Consider the following 18246-nt stretch of genomic DNA (forward strand, 5'->3'; position numbering starts at 1 on the left):
TCTGCTATATCTTCTGGTTCCTCGAGGGCCTTGTCTTGTACCTCAAGGTTGTTCTAGCTTCAGAGAGTCCAGAAATGGGAGAGTTTATTGACCAAAGATTCCATCTTAGAATTGTAGTTTTAGGTGCATTTGTTTATTCACTCAATGAATATCCACGCATGTTGAGTTTAGGCAGTACAGAGTAGGCAGAGATGGCCAGGTAGCCTCTATCCTCAAGGAATATTATTCCTATTTATAGGTGAAAAAAATCAGGCTAGGCCAGGTGTGGTGGCTCATGCCTGTAAACCCAGTACTTTGGGATGCCAAGGTAGGCAGACCACTTGAGCCCAGGAGTTCAAGACCAGCCGGGGTAATATGGTGAAACGGTGCCTCTACAAAAAATATAAAAATTAGCTGGTGTGGTGGCTTGTACCTGTAGTTCCAGCTATGTGGGATGCTGAGGTGGAAAGATCTCTCTTGAGCTCAGGAGGTCGAGGCTTCAGTGAGCTGTGATTGTGCCAGTGTACTCCAGCCTGGGTGACAGAGTGAGACCCTGTCTCAAGGGAAAAAAAAAAAAAAAAAGCTAAAAGGAATTAAGCAATGTGTTAGTAATGCAAGTACATCATAAAATAGTAGGAGCTGATGGAGGAAAGCAGTGGAGCTAGTTAAATATAGAGAGAGATAGAAAGAGCAGGCTTTGGGAAGTAGAAGGGAAGACAGTTGCTCAGGTGGAGCCAACTCTCATCCCACATCTGGCCATTGCAGGGAGGAGTATGCGTATAATCTCTCATTGGATTAGTCAAGATGATACTATGCACTGGGGTAGGAGGTGAGATTTATACATGACTGGTACTCCTGGGACTTTATGGACTTAGGCTTGGAACCCTCCCAATCCTGGAGGCACAGAAGGCTGGCAGCCTGCAACCAGCTCTGGTGAAGGGAGGGAGGTTAAGGTTCCTTCAAAAACAGATGTGGCATTAGCTTAATGGTAGGAAGTAAGGCAGAGATTCCAGGTAGACAGGTGTGGGAGTTAGGAGAGTGCCTACTGTTGGAGCTTCCTTGATGTTAAATCTCTCGGAGACCCTAAACAAGGTGGCTGGCCACCCAGGGGACTGAAAGGAATACCTTAAGTGTTTTTTTATTGCTGCTTTTTTTTAAAATCCTGCTGTCTTGAGAAGACACTTTTAAGGCCTCGGTGGCTTGTGGTGGGTTTTCATGGTCTTTTGAAAAGCGAAATGTCTAATGTTTCTGACTGACTCGATCATCAAGTATTTTTATTTCTTTCCTTTTTTTTTTTTTTTTTTTTGAAACGGAGTTTCACTCATGTTACCCAGGCTGGAGTGCAATGGCACGATCTTGGCTCACCGCAACCTCCGCCTCCTGGGTTCAGGCAATTCTCCTGCCTCAGCCTCCTGAGTAGCTGGGATTACAGGCTTGAGCCACCGCGCCCGGCCGGTATTTTTATTTCTTAATAAATTACATTGGTGTTTATTTTTAAAGCTATGTATGGACGTGGATTGAAGAAACAATACACGTTTTTATTTGAAAGAAAAAAAGCCACTCCCTTCATCTTCCCCAAGATGACCACTACCAAGAAGGTATACTCTTGTCACCCCCCCATCCCGACCACCATTATTTTTTTGCTCTTTATGTGGACATACTTTTAGCTCTTTTAGGTGATTGGATATTTGCTCCAGTGTTTTTCTCAACTAGGTTGACCCAAAAGTTTAAAGTAACAGCCACTATAGATTTAAGTCAAAGTTAATTTTATTCTGAGCCAAGTTTGAGGACTATAGACCAGGGACACAGACTCAGAACAAACTGGGAGTGTGTCCCTTTCTGTCATAATTCGGTAGGTCAGAATTAGAAGAAAGAGTATGTTGGATAAAACAGACAATAAAAGACCACCTTTACATACATTCTGTGGCTGTTAGTTCAAATTGATAAGCTAACATAATTTTGGCAGGAGTTTTATTCTTTTGGTAATGTTTTGCAGTATTTTTAGTACTTGTAACATAGAAATATTAGAAAAATATTAGAAAAAAACAGACAACAGAAGACCACCCTTACATGCATTCTGTGGCTGTTCAAATTGATGAGCTAATATAATTTTGGCTGGAGTTTTATTCTTTTGGTAACATTTTTGCAGTATTTTTATTATCTGTAATATAGAAATATTAGAAAAATAATCAACAATATGGTGAGCAACTTAAGAGGTCCACTGAGGTAAAGGCAATGAAGTAAAGAAACAATTATAGAAAAGAATCTTGAACATAGATTTTAATAGTCTGTGACTAATAATTTCCCTCCCTTTGTTTGTATTTGTACTTTATGATATCTTTGACATATTTAGAACTGTAATTAGCTGATGATTTGTAATGTCCAATTGGTTGACCATTAATTTTCTGCCGGGAGTACAATTTGAAGAGGGTTGAGTTTCAATTTTCCAGTTTTCTTCATTATTATAAGTATTATTTAATCATAAAAGTAATTTTCCTATTAACCCAGTATTGGACAAAATGCCAGTATAATTTAAATCAAATGTTGTCTGGTTGCAAACAAGATCTAAGACAGCTTTACAGTCTCATTTTTTTTCCCTTTCCAATGAAAGCATCCATTTCCTATTATATTAGCCCATTTTCATGCTGTTGATAAAGACATACCAGAGACTGGGCAATTTACAAAAGAATGAGGTTTAATTGGACTTGCAGTTCCACGTGGTTGGGGAAGCTTCTTAATCATGGTGGAAGGCAAGGAGGAGCAAGTCTCATTTTACATGGATGGCAGCAGGCAAAGAGAATGAGGAGGGCACAAAAGTGGAAAACCCCTGATAAAACCAGAACAGTATGGAGGAAATCATGGTTGTGATTCAATTATTTCCCACCAGGTCGCTTCCACAACACATGGGACTTTTGGGAATACAATTCAAGATGAGATTTGGGTGGGGACACAGCCGAACCATATCATTCCATTCCTGGCCCCTGCCAAATATCATGTCCTCATATTTCAAAACCAGTCATGCCTTCCTAACAATCCTCTAAAGTCTTACCTCATTTCAGCATTAACTCAGAAGTCCACAGTCCAAAGTCTCATTTGAGACAAGGCAAGTCTCTTCTGCCTATGAGCCTATAAAATCAAAAGCAAGCTAGTTATTTCCTAGATACAATGGAGGTATAGGTACTGGGTAAATACAGCCATTCCAAATGGGAGAATTTGTCCAAAACACAGCAGCTATAGGCCCCATGCAAGTCTGAAAACCCACTGTGGGTAGTCAAATCTTAAAGCTCCAGAATGATCTCTTTTGACTCCAGGTCTCACATCCAGGTCACACTTGATGTAAGAGATGGGTTCCCAGGGTCTTGGGCAGCTCCAACCCTGTGGCTTTTCAGGGTACAGCTTCCTGCCTGGCTGCTTTCGGGGGCTGGGATTGAGTGTCTGAAGTTTTTCCAGCTGCATGGTGCAAGCTGTTGATCTACCATTCTGGGGTCTGGAGGATGGTGGCCCTCTTCTCACAGCTTCACTAGGCAGTGCCCCAGTAGGGACTCTGTGTGGGGGCTCTGACCCCACATTTCCCTTCCATACTGCCCTAGCAGAAGTTCTCCATGAGAGCCCCGATCATGCAGCAAACTAATGCCCGGGCATCCAGGTGTTTCCATACATCTTCTGAAATCTAAGTGGAGGTTCCCAAATGTAAATTCTTGACTTCAGTGCACCCACAGGCTCAATACCACATGGAAGCTGCCAAGGCTTGGGGCTTGCACCATGTGAAGCTACGGTTTGAGCTCTTCATTGGCCCCTTTCAGCCATGGCTGGAGCAGCTAGGATGCAGGCTACCAAGTCCCTAGGCTGCACACAGCTCAGGGACCCTGGGCCTGGCCCACAAAACCATGTTTTTCTCCTAGGCCTCCAGGCCTGGGATGGGAGGGGCTTCCATGAAGACCTCTGACATGCCCTGGAGACATTTTCCCCATTGTCTTGGGGATTAACATTTGGCAGATAATTATGCAGATTTATGCAGCTTGAATTTCTCCTCAAAAAATGGGATTTTCTTTTCTATCACATTGTCAGGCTGCAAATTTTTCAAAGTTTTATATTCTGTTTCCTTTTAAAAGCTGAATGCTTTTAAAAGCACCCAAGTCACCTCTTGAACGCTTTGCTGCTTAGAAATTTCTTCCGCCAGATACCTTAAGTCATCTCTCTCAAGTTCAGAGTTCCACAAATCTCTAGGGCAGGGGCAAAATGCTGCCAGTCTCTTTGCTAAAACATAACGAATCATCCTTTTTGCAGTTCCCAACAAGTTCCTCATCTCTATCTGGACCTTATTGTCCATATCGCTGTCAGCATTTTGGGTAAAGCCATTCAACAAGTGTCCAAACTTTCCCACATTTTTCTGTCTTCTGAGCCCTTCAAACTGTTCCAGCCTCTGCCTGTTACGTAGTTCCAAAGTCGCTTCCACATTTTTGGGTATCTTCTCAGCAGTGCCACACTCTGCTGGTACCAGTTTACTGTATTAGTCCGTTTTCACGCTGCTGATAAAGACATACCCAAGACTGGGCAATATACAAAAGAAAGAGGTTTAATTGGACTTGCAGTTCCATGTGGCTGGGGAAGGTCTCACAGTCGTGGAAGGAAAGGAGGAGCAAGTCCTGTCTTACATGGATGGCGGCAGGCAAAGAGAGAATGAGGAAGATGCAAAAGCAGAAACCCCTGGTAAAACCATCAGATCTCATGAGACTTACTCACTACCACGAGAATAGTATGGAGGAAACCACGCTCATGATTCAATTATCTCCCACCAGGTCCCTCCTGGTGGGAATTATGGGAGTACAATTCAAGATGAGATTTGAGTGAGGATACAGAGCCAAACCATATCACCTGTGTACCATATATTATTTTCAGTAGGGGATAAAAATTAAGGGTCATCTCTCTCAACACCCCTGTTCAACATATTATTGGCAATTCTGGCTAAGGCCATCAGACAAGAGAAAGAAAGGGTATTCATATAGGAAGAGAGGAAGTCAAACTGTCTCTGTTTACAGATGACATGATTATATATCTAGAAAACCGTGTTGTCTCAGCCCAAAAGCTCCTTAAGCTGATAAGAAACTTTAACAAAGTGTCAGGATTCAAAATCAATGTGCACAAATCACAAGCATTCCTATACACCAACAATAGACAAGCAGAGAGCCAAATCATGAATGAACTCTCATTCACAGTTGCTACAAACAGAATAAAATACCTAGGAGTATAGCTGACAAGGAAAGTGAAGAACTTCTTCAAGGAGAACTACAAACCACTTCTCAAGGAAATGAGAGGACACCAATTGGAAAACATTCCATGCTCATGGATAGGAGGAGTCAATATCATGAAAATGGCCATACTGCCCAAAGTAATTTATAGATTGAATGCTATTCCCATTAAACTACCATTGCCCTTCTTCACAGAATTAGAAAAAACTACTCCAAAATTCATATGAAATCAAAAAAGAACCTGTATAGCCAAGACAATCCTGAGCAAAAAGAACAAAGGAGGCATCACACTACTGGACTTCAAACTGTAATAACCAAAACAGCATGGTACTGATATAACAACAGACACATAGACCAGTGAAACAGAATAGAGATCTCAGAAATATGACTGCCCCTCTGCAACCATCTGATTTTCCACAAACCTGACAAAAGCAATGGGGAGAGGATCCCCTATTTAATAAATGGTGCTGGGAGAACTGGCTAGCCATATGCAGAAATTGAAACTGGACCCCTTCCTTACACCTTATTTAAAAATTAACTCAAGAACTTAAATGTAAAACTCTAAAAAATGTAAAATCCTATAAAAACCCTAGAAAAACATCTAGGCAGTACCATTCGGGATGTAGGCACAGGCAAAGATTTCATGACAAAAACATAAAAAGCAGTTGCAACAAAAGCCCAAATTGACAAATGAGATCTAATTAAACTAAAGAGCTTCTGCACAGCAAAAGAAACTATCATCAGAGTGAACAGACAACCTACAGAATGGGAGAAAATTTTTGCCATTTATTCGACAAAGGTCTAATATCCAAATCTACAAAGAACTTAAATTTATAAGAAAAAAAATCCCATTAAAAAATAGGCAAAGGACATGAACAGATACTTCTCAAAAGAAGACATTTATGTGGCCAGCAAACATGAAAAAAAAGCTCAACATCATTATTAGAGAAATGCAAATCAAAACCGCAGTGAGATACCATCTCACGTCAGTCAGGATGGCGATTATTTAAAAGTCAAGAAGCAACAGATGCTGGCAAGACTGTGGAGACATAGGAATGCTTTTACCCTGTTGGTAGAAGTGTAAATTAGTTCAACCATTGTGGAAGATGGTGTGGTGATTCCTTAAAGACCTAGAACCAGAAATATTTGACTCAGCAATCCTATTACTGGGTATGTACCCAAAAGAATATAAATCATTCTGTTATAAAGATAGAAGCACATGTATGTTCACTGCAGCACTATCCAAAATATCAAAGACATGGAGTCAGCCCAAATGCCACCAATGATAGACTGGATAAAGAAAATATGCTACATATATGCCATGGAATACTACGCAGCCATAAAAAGGAATGAGATCATGTTTGCAGGGACATGGATAGAGTTGGAAGGCATTATCCTCAGCAGACTAACACAGGAACAGAAAACCAAACACTGCATGTTCTTACCTATAAGTGGGAGCTGAACAGTGAGAACACATGGACACAGGTAGGGGAACAGCACACATTGGGACCTGTCTAGGGGGTAGGGAGAGGGAGAGCGTCAGTGTAAATAGCTACTGCGTGCAGGGTTTAATACCTAGGTGATGGATTGATAGGTGCAGCAAACCACCATGGCACACATTTACCTATGTAACAAACCTGCACATCCTGCACACGTATTCTGGAACTTTAAATTAAATTAAAAATAAAAGAAATTCAGGGTCATATTTATGTGATTTCAGGATTCCAGACATTTTGGGGACAGCACCAACTTCCTGGGTTTGTTTACAATATAGAACTGAAATTGGATTCCAAGTATTATTATTTAATATGGCCCATCAACTCCCCATTGGGAAAATATGGATATTACTAAAAAAAAAATCTCTATTCCCACTAGTTCTTTGTTTATATGCCTAGTTATCTATGTGGGGTGCTAATGCTGTAGGAGTACAGTGAATTAAGCTACATATCCTTCGTAGTAATTTTCTAGGAGGAAGAGGGTTCATATGTTTTCACATAAATGTATACCTTGTGTGTTTCTGCATCAAGTGGTAGGCATGTTTTAGAGGCCACTTTAGTTTCCATTTGGGTTAGCATTGTCAGTAAACCTTGTTGAGTTTCAGTGCATGCTATTTCCCATCACTGGGCTTTGACATGGCCCCTTGTTAGTTGAGTAGTTGATTTACCTACTTAACAATAGTGTCATCGTTTCATGTAGGTTCCCAACCCATACCTTCCTTGTGAAAGAGTATTCCCTTTAATCTGTTTAGACTAGTAAGTATTGACTTTTCCTGTAATTTTTTTTTGTTGTGGTTAAATACATTTACTTGTCCTAATATCTCAAGTCCTGCCTTTATTGCACTTAAGGTTCTTTTTGCCTTCATTGGCTCGTGCTGTTTTATCCACCAAACATGTTGTTGCCATTGAGCATTTATAATGGAAGTATAATTTTCGTACAGGTTACAAACGCAATAATGTTGGGTGCTCCAAGTTAAGGTGAGATGAGCAGTAGTTACCTCTAGATGTAGTTTAGTTTGAGTATGCTGTAAGGTTTCTCACAGTCTCCCTGGTAACATTCCCAAGTTATCCTCTGGTGGTATTCTTGTCCACCAAGTAGCTCTCATTATTTGATTTCCAGTTTCATTAGAATGTTGTATAGACCAGCCATAAAAACAAGGTCCCTGGCTCCTAGGACAAGAGATACTATGGCAAGGCACATAAGCTGCAGCTAAATGTCTTCTATCATATCCAGGAGTTTGTATAGTAAATGATCATCTGCATTCACGGTAACGTAGTGATTTTTTTTTTTTTTTTTTTTTTTTTGAGATGGAGTCTCGCCCTGTTACCCAGTCTGGTGTGCAATGGCATGATCGGGGCTCACTGCAACCACCACTTCCTGGGTTCAAACGATTCTCCTGCCTCAGCCTCCCGAGTAGCTGGGATTACAGGTGCCTGCCAACATGCCCAGCTAATTTTTTTTTTTTTTTTTTTTTTTTTTTGTATTTTTAGTAGAAATGGGGGTTTCACCATGTTGGCCAGGCTGGTCTTGAACTCCTGACCTCATGACCCACCCGCCTCGCTCTCCCAAAGTGCTGGGATTACAGGCGTGAGTCACTGAACCTGGCGTTCTATTTGTAAAGTATTAAAAATTGTCAGACCAGGCATGGAATTGGGAACTTCCTGGATATTTTTTTCTAAATGGGGGCCTCTTGATAATGTATTACACCTGAAAAACTGATGCCATAGGTTATGGGAACATTGGACTGATTCGAAGAAGTTGATGTCAGGGTTCCAATATCTTTTTGATATTGAAAAAAAAAATGCTCATCTTACTTTCACATCAGTTATATTAGCAGTTTCCCAGTATGAGGAATGGGGAGCAAATAAATGAGGGGGTGTCAGTAGACATTCAGTCATACAGGAAAATACAAAAACAAAAGGTACATGCAGAAGAAATTCATTGTGAGATCATGCCTGGTCTGGTATTTTGGGCAGTGTTATTTACTCAGATCTTGTTTGCTTGCCATCCTCAGAGGTGTCAGGAATCTTAGAGGTCTTTAATTGGAGGTCTCCAGTGAATTTATAAGCTCATTTAATTGTTGGAGCTTTCTTTAAATGAGAAATGTGAATCCAGGAATCAGCTCCTTGAAGTTTTGCTGCACAGCAATTAGTTAACAATACCTGATAGAGTCCTTTCCAGTGAGATTCAAATGAATCTTTTAATTGATGTCTTTTTCAATAAAAAAATGTCCACCTGCCAGGTTCAAACGATTCTCCTGCCTCAGCCTCCCGAGTAGCTGGGATTACAGATTTAAGATCTTTGTGTCCCAGGAGTGCACTGAAATCTTTTATTAATTTGTTTTTGGGGAAAGAAGTTTAGTTAAGCCTTAACAGCAACTGAGTATAGCACCTTTCAATAAAGTTGGTTCATGTAGACTGCTATCCTGTTTCATAGGTTGACTTGTAATTATCTCATAAAGGGGTAATTGATGTTATCCAAGAGAAGTTGCTCTTGGGTTAAGGAAAACCAACGGAAGAGCCTTGGGCCAAGTAGTATGAAAAGCTTTTTTTAATTTTGCCAGCTGGATCTTTATTATTCCATTTATTTGTTCCACCAATCTGGAAGGCTAAGGATGGTATACAAAATGAAAATGTTGGAAAGTGGGCCAGATTTTACAAATTGAGTGGACTATCTTTCTAGTAAAATGAGTTCTTCTATCACTCTGTAATTTGGAAGGAATTCCCCAAAAGGGAATCTTCTGCTTCAGCAGATATTTTCCTCCTGGGTGTGCTGTGATTCTTCTGCAAGGAAACGTTTCAGCCCAGTGAGAGAACACACAAATCATAACCAGTACCTGTTTATAATCCTGGGTTGGAGGTAGTTGGGTAAAATCCACTAGCCAGATATCAAAAGGTCTGGTGGGCAAAGGAAAATGCCCTTAATATCCATGAAGAGGCTTTCCTGGATTATGTTTAGGACAAACTGCACATTTCGTATAAGTCTGTTTTTTTTTTTTTTTTTTGAGACGGAGTTTCGCTCTTGTTGCCCAGGCTAGAGTGCAATGGCGCGATTTCGGCTCACCGCAACCTCTGCCTCCTGGGTTCAGGCAATTCTCCTGCCTCAGCCTCCTGAGTAGCTGGGATTACAGGCATGCGCCACCATGCCCAGCTGATTTTTTGTATTTTTGGTAGAGACGGGGTTTCACCATGTTGACAAGGATGGTCTCGATCTCTTGACCTCGTGATCCACCCGCCTCGGCCTCCCACAGTGCTGGGATTACAGGCGTGAGCCACCGCGCCCGGCTCACATAAGTCTTATGAGCTATTGTTGGTGAAGGTTTCCAGTAGTACTGTTTTTCTTAGGCAGTAATTTTCTGAGGTCCCTAGTGAGAGCTGTTAGAAATGTTGTAATACAGGAAATTGAAATAAAATTACAAAGGAAAAACAAGTCTGTTGTGGAGTCCATAATGTAATTTGCAAGTGGAGGAAAAGTGTGTCTCCTTTGTTAGCCATATCTGTTTTTCCTTCTCTGAATCCTTTTCTTGAGCCACTTGGAGTTCCTTTTCAATGGAGCTCATTTAAAAAAAATAGCCACCTACACAATTTCATCCGATATTAGCGTTAGAGCAGCCTTCTTGGCTGCTGCATCAACAAAATACTTTTTCTCTGAAGGACTGAGTTTGGAATGTCCAGGAATCTTAAACAATAGCCTCTTTTTTTGGGTAATTGATTGGCTTTTGAGAACCACGTTTAATAGGATGTCCAGAGAATTTTACCTTGCCATTTCCATGACATTCCCGTCATGAGATACAACAAAAGTGTAACAGCTGCCAGTGTACATATTAGCTGTTTGGTTTTGGGCCATTTGAAAAGCCCTTGTGTTTAATAGGGTGTCCAGAGGAGGTTACCTTGCCATTTCTGTGACATTATCAAGTCATAGATGCTGAGTGTATGATGGACTATATTGTTTGCTGAGAACGATGGCAAGGAAAACCTAGCCGGCCCCCCAAGCGGAAAACTGTTTGGGGCATTCTAAAGTAGCAAAACAGTGTATGTATATGATGTACCAGTTAAAAACAATTTTTTAAGCATGGGATATGTGACCCTGCCCCTGTGACTGCCTTGTGGAGAATACTTTCTAGTTTGTCTTTGATCAGTGGTAAGCAGGCACCAGCTGTCTGCCTACTTTATTTTTTGTTCTATGAGAAAACATAGAACACCTGTTTGTTAATGATAATCACCTGTTAAGAGAGAATAACTACGTGGGCCCCTGAGAATAAATCTGCTCAAGGCCCTCAGCCTGGAATGCTGTCAGCCCCTGAAGTTCTCAGCTTGGAAGACTGTTGGCTCCCAGATAGTCCCACTTTGCTGTTCTATCTGGGTGTCTAAGTTTCTTAATGCCTTCAGCACCGCCTGGGTAGGGGTCTTGACAGCCGAGCTGGTCTCGGTAATGAGCTACAGCAAAATAACGGCTGTCAGTGTACATATTAGCTGTTTGGTTTTGGGCCAGTTGAAAAGCTCTGGTGAGTGCTACCAACTCAGCCAACTGTGCTGATTTTACTTTGGGCAGGAGATTGCTCTCTGTGATGTCCAAAAGAGACACAACTACACAACCTGTTTGGTATTCTTCAAAGTCATCCTTTAGATGGGATTCATCTGTGAATCAGGTCATATTAGCATTTTTCAGTGGTGTCTCCTGAAAGCCTGTCTGGGCACCAAAAACTGTTCTGTTAGTAAAATACACTCATAAGGTAGCTCATCAGTTCCTTCAGGATCTAATGTTGTAGGATTATTATACCAAGAAGGTAATATTAATATATGGATCAGAGAGTAAAAGTACTTCATACTTGGAAGCCAATTTGTTAACAGAAAAGTGTTGTGTGTGATGTGACTTTAAAAGAGGTTCTATAGAATGAGGTATATACATAATCAGGGGAGCCCTATTACAGTTATCTGAGTGGGCTTAAGGAGCATAGCAGTGGCTGAAATGGTCCTCAAGACAAGGGAGTAGTCCACATGCTATGGAGACAAATTGCTGACTATAATAGCCAGTAGGTCTGCTCTGTCCCTGTGTTTGGGTTAGAACACTTAGAGCACTGTCAGGGATTTTCATTAACAAATAGCATAAATGGCAACTGATAATTTGGATAGCCCAAAACAGGGACTTTATAAGATTTTATTTTGTGAATAGCTGTGTGTCCTGATGTCCTTTGTATGGGGTCAGGTTGATTTTCTTTCAGCAACATATATATAGGCTGTATTGTGAGAGGAAAATTGGGGACCTGGCTATTGCAGTAGCTAGTTAAACCTAAAAACTCTGAGCTGTCTTTTACTTTTTGGAGTGAGGTATGCAAGAATTCCAGTTACTTGATCTGGATTTATATGTAGTCTCCTTAGAAATTAAATGTCCCAAATATTTTACTTTTGTTAAGCAAAATTGTAGTTGTTTTTAATATTTTATGCCTTTTTTTTCCCTGCTAATTGTTCCGGTAAGTATAGGAGTTCTTTTTACAGTTATGCACACTGGAGTAGCATGACAGGAGATCATCCACACACTGAAGTAGAGTGGAATTTCCTTCAAAATTTAGCTCAGCCAGGTCAATCCTTAACATTTGTGAAAAATTAGTTGGGCTTTCAGTATAACCTTGAGGCATAACAGTCCAAGTATAATGATTATCCCAGGTAAAGGCAAATAAATATTGATTCTCTGATTTACCAGTATGCTTCAAAAAAAAAAGCACTGTGTAAATCAATTACAGTGAAATAGTTATGCCTACAGTTAATTGATTAAAAAATTATAGGGGTTTGAAGCCATTGGCTGATGGGAATTCACAGTATTATTAATGGCTCTCAGATCTTGTTCAAGTCTCCACCCTTTCTCATGAGGTTTCTGTACTGGGAGGACAGGAATATTACAAGGACTGGTACAAAGGATAATTAGTCTTTTATTCGTTAAAGCTTTGGTTATTGGCTTTATTACAATTGTTGCTTACCGTTTTAATGGATACAGTTTAACATGGGAAGTGATTCATTTGGATCCACCTGTATCTCTATTGGGATGGTGTTAAAATCTTTTCTATGTTGTTAGTCATTTGGGACCATAAATGGTCAGGGGTTGGCTTAATGAATTTTTGTCTTAATACTTAATGATTGAATTTTGATGATCATCTGATCAGTTTTCTGATTAATAATTTTCATCAGTCCTCTTAAATTTCCAAAAACATTTCTCCTTTTTTTTTTTTTTTTTTTTTTAGTAAAGATGAGGTTTCACTATGTTGCCCAGGCTGGTCTCGAATTTCTGAGCTCAAGTGATCCTCCCACCTCGGCCTCCCAAAGTGCTGGCATTAAAGGTGTGAGCCACTGTACCTGGCCTCTCCTCTTTTTGAGAAGGAAATATGAGCATTATCAAGCTCCAGAAAGTCTCTTTCTATAAGATATCAGTGCAGAAAGCACCAAAAGAACGATGTCCATCTAAATTTCCTAATTGGAAAGACAAAAGTTTTGATTTATATGAAGTCATTTGATTTGATACCTCTACCAGTTGAATTGTTTGACTACTCCAAGGAAGGGGGCTCTTTAAAAAGGTAGGACTGGCCGGGCACGGTGGCTCAAGCCTGTAATCCCAGCACTTTGGGAGGCCGAGACGGGTGGATCACGAGGTCAAGAGATCGAGACCATCCTTGTCAACATGGTGAAACCCCGTCGCTACCAAAAATACAAAAAATCAGCTGGGCATGGTGGTGCGTGCCTGTAATCCCAGCTACTCAGGAGGCTAAGGCAGGAGAATTGCCTGAACCCAGGAGGCGGAGGTTGCGGTGAGCCGAGATCACACCATTGCACTCCAGCCTGGGGTAACATGAGTGAAACTCCGTCTTAAAAAAAAAAAAAAAAAAAGGTAGGAGTGAGAACAGAAAGGGTAGCTGCATGTCAACTAATGCTTTAGTTTGTTCTCCACTTATATATGGGTCAATTTCCTTCAGAGTATTGCTTATGAGGAATGGAAAAGCCTTCTATTTCCTTGGAGTCCCCCTACTTCTATTTTTCTTTTTCTTTTTGTCTCTGTACCCGTTTTAGCTCTTTGCAATTTTTCTTTAGATGTCCTATTTCATGCAAGAATAGCAGACGTCTTTAGATGTTTCTGAGGCTCCCTTTTGAAAGGGAGGTCTCATGTCCTATGAAGACAAAATAGGGGGAGGAAGGGAGAAAAGCAGCCACAATCAAAAGAACAATCTTGGAAAACTGATATAGGCCACTTATTCTGAAATCCATACATTAGTAGACAGGTATGAAAGTGACTTATTTACGTAAATAGGTTGCTATTATTTTCTTCTGAAGTTTAATTTGTCTAGTTTCAGTTTGCAGGACTTTTTGAAAGCACAGCTTAGTTTTTAGTGACTCCAAATTTGGAACAATGGGGAAAAGAGAAAAAAATAACACCTTTATTCTTTGAGAGAGGAGACTTAATTTTCCAAACAATAAGCCCAAATAAAAAGCTAATTAAATTTGTTTGTCAAAATTTTATAAACAATTTATAAAATTTTAATCTTGAACATAAGATATAACTTTCATAAGCCTTTTATAAACTTTATAACCTTTATTAAGGAGTCAGTTAATGCCTCAAGATAACCTTGTTAATCTGACGTAGGCGCCTGTATGCTGGTCTTGCATCAGTGTGCTTTTGATGTTAATGATTAATTTATAGTGAAATTGAACTTACGATATTTCTCAAAATTGGCCCTTACAATCTCACACACCCACCTCTTCCATGATAGTCCCTTGGCTTTGAGGAGTTGACTAGCTTTAATTTCTGGCCTGTGTCTTAGGGTTGATGGGTGCAGCAAACCACCATGGCATGTGTATACCTATGTAACAAACCTGCACATTTTGCATATGTATCTCGTAACTTAAAGTATAATTAAAAAGATGGAAAAAATATATTTAATATTTATATTTCAAGATAATATGTTAATATAATCATATGTCAATATAATTTTAATGTATTTAATATATAATATATTAGTATATTTTATTAATATATAGATATATAATATATATAATCTAATATATATTGTAGATATATATTATTATATGTTAAAATATATGATTATAAAGAACATTATATCTTTAAATACAAATGACAGGTGATGGATGCAGCAAACCACCGTGGCGTGTGTATACCTAAGTAACAAACCTGCACATTCTGCACATGGACCCCAGAACTTAAAGTATAATAAACAAATTTTTAAAAAATAACATTTATTTAAAAATATAATTAAAATCTCTAGTCATTGAGTAAATCCCTTAAGAAATCAATCGCTTATTGTTCTAATCAATTCTTTAGTGTATTTTTTAAAATATCAAACCCAATCTCCAGAAAGACCATTATAAATTCTCTTTAATTATAGACAGCTTGATCATATAAAAGTTTTTTTTTGTTTTTTTAAAATAAATTGTTTTATTATGACTTAGACTATTCATGACATGCTTGGACTTTCTGGTTTGTCCGGAACATACCTCTGTCTTAACCAGTCATTCTATTCTAGGTGCAAATTAGCCTTGCAAGATTCTTTCTCATATAAAATTGTTTCTTTATGCTTTCTCACCAAAAAAAACCCTTTATTTCTATAGCTTTCTTTACATCTCTCTTATTTCATGGTTTCTTTTACCTTGTTTTATACATAACTTTTAAATAAGCTTTGAATCAGACAAAAATTGTTTACCTTTTTAAAAGGACACTTCTTTCTTAGAATGCTTTCCTGCAATATATTTTTATAGGAAAATGCTCAAGTAATGAAATATCTATAATAAAACTTCAGATTCTAAATTATGACAAATTTGTCTACAAATATTTATCCCATTACATTTACCTAATTGCTATAATCATTTATCTAGATCATTTATGAAAACTGCAATAGTCATTAAAGTTATGAAACCCTCCATTGCAAAATTCTGAGACAGTGAAGAAGATGTGACCTAACACTCCATCTTGCTTCTAACCTTTACACACCATCCTTGTTCATTCCTGGTCTTTGGGAGAGACTTAGCTTAGCTTTTAGAAACAAAGATAATAACAGTCCTTTCCATCACAAACCTTACTGCGTGTGGACTAGACTGCTTAAGGCCACAAGATTAGAAGTTATGGCAGTTTTACTAAATAATTAGAGATGTAGCTATTTTCATTAAATTAGTATCAATGTCTTATTAAAGATTACACAAGGAAAGATCATTCTGTCTTGGGTTGGGTTTATAGTTCTGTAACCCCTATGCTAGACTTTGACACCTTATAGTGTTTGGCAGGGATAAATATGAAATTGCTTGATGAATAAATGCAAACAAAAATGCATGGTGGCATTTCTTAAGACATTTCTAACTAATAATTTTAAAGCTAGCTTATTAAAGATTTTACTTATGTAAACTTGAAAAAGCATTTGACTAGTCTTTTTTTCTGATAAAGTATTTGATTCAAGCACTTTTATTTTCTTAAGCCAATTAATTAGAGCTCTTTTATATATTTTCAGTAATAAAACATGTACATATCTGTACACAATGTTTTATTACTGAAAATATATAACGTAGATGTGTTAGGCTGATCAAAGTACATCTTATAGATTCATAAAGACTCTTCCCCCCCCCACCCCCCACCCCATTTTAGACTTTCAAATTCTTGATAACTTGTTTTTCAGTCCTAGGGTAATTGTTACCTAAATAGCTTTAAATTTGCATATTAAAGGAAACAACTCAGGTGAAAATCAAATAGCAAAATTGATGTCATAAGGTATGGAGAAAAAATACCTGATGTGCTAGAGGGAAATTAAAATGGATCTAATCACCAGTTAAACGTACAATTATAGATACTGTAAAGGTCTTTTAAGTGTATGTATACACACAGACATAGATCCTATACCTTTTGCTTCAAAATTTTAGCCATGAGATAAATACAAATTCACAGACTTGCAAAAAGAACCAGTTGGATCCAAACAGTGGTTTTTATCTTAATAGAAAAATAACAGTGGATTTAAAACAGGCAGAAAATAAAAAGAGAGAAAAAGAGGATTTAGGAACTCTGTAGTTTGCAGGTTGACCTTAGGGCTTTTTTTCCTTAATGTAAATGTGCACAAAGACCATATTACTGAAGCCACCTTGTTGTCTGGGGTAATACCCAAGGTTCATCATCTCACGGCCACAGAGATCAAGGACACAGACACACAAAGAGTGAGGTTAAGAGTGGTAATTTAATAGGTGAAAGAAACACAGTAGTGCTCTGCTACAGAAAGGGGTCCTGAAAAATGGGTTGCCAGATTTGTGGTGACATGCAGGGGGTTTTTATAGATGAGCTGGTGGTGAGGTGGTATCTGATCTATATAGGACATGGAAAACTGGTTAGGACCAGGTATGCCATTTGCATAGGGTGCAAATTTCTGGTAGCCCCCACTCTAATCTTTTATTATGCAGTTGGGCTCTCTGCCTGAGCTGTGCCATGTTGCTCATTTCTTTCTTACTGTACATGCACTAACAAAAACAGGGAAGGTGTAGCTTCCATGGTGGACATGCCTGGCTCCCAGGTATCTGTTTTCTGTTGACGCAGCTGCCAGCATTCCCTTCCAGTTTGCTTATCTGTGTTTGTACCTCAATTTTTCAGACTGCTCTTTGTTAGGAAAAAATAATAATTTCTTGGGCTACTTTTTGTTAGAAAGGAAACTTTGCCAAGGACTTTTTGTCCTCACTGTCTGCCTAAATAATTTCTTTCATGTATCTTGTATCATTACTTCCATTTTACATAAACTCTGGCAAGTAGAAGTGTCATAAAACCTACCGAGTGCTTGAAAGGGGGTCCTTTTTGTTTTCTTCTCATTCTTAGATTGTTTCCCACTTTTTTTTTTCTTACAAGGAGGAACTGAGCTGTGACCTAGGATTTTTTTTTTTTTTAAGATAGGGTTTCAACATATTGGTCAGACTGGTCTTGAACTCCCGACCTCAGGTGATCCGCCCACCTTGGCCTCCAAAGTGCTTGGATTACAGGCGTGAGCCACCACGCCCGGCCGGCCTAGGATTTTTGTGTGGCGGATCAATGTGTGCTGCTTGTGGACAGGACTCCACAGAGTGTCAGCACTGAGTCATTTCTGCACTCTTAGGTTTCTCAGTTTCTTTCTTTCAGAGTTCTGTGACCTCTGAGAGAGCTCACAGTGCTGGGTGATCAGCCCTTATGTGTGTTTCCTGGGTGAACCTTTTAAAAAAATTAACTTGTTAGGGATTTCCCTGGGGGGCTGCTGTATGTCGCCGGGCTGGGAGGCGGGGAGCTCTTGGGTGTCAACCCCCGAGACATTCCCATGAGGCCCCTGGTAACCCGGGTTGCCTTTTGGCTGGGAGGAGCAAATGCCCTTTCTCTTTGGAGCTGAGAAAACTCAGTCTCTTTTTACCTTTGAAAACAACAGCTCAGTTTCTTGCTCCAGTGCGCACAGACAAGCTAAATTGTGATTAATTTTGGGAGAAAAAAGAAATAGAGAAGACCCCCTTAGGATGCATTTCTGAACTAGTATTAG

The 18246-nt window shown here is 39.2% G+C and overlaps 1 protein-coding gene across 2 annotated transcripts in view; it reads left to right on the top strand.

Moving 5' to 3' along the window:
* Positions 1-18246, top strand: part of RPIA (ribose 5-phosphate isomerase A) — a 52174-nt gene that overhangs the window by 8241 nt on the left and 25687 nt on the right. The window lies entirely within an intron of this gene.

Source organism: Sapajus apella, unplaced genomic scaffold (assembly GCF_009761245.1).
Source record: "Sapajus apella isolate SASKATOON/1434 unplaced genomic scaffold, GSC_monkey_1.0 scaffold52, whole genome shotgun sequence".
In the NCBI taxonomy this organism is placed as follows: Eukaryota; Metazoa; Chordata; class Mammalia; order Primates; family Cebidae; genus Sapajus; species Sapajus apella.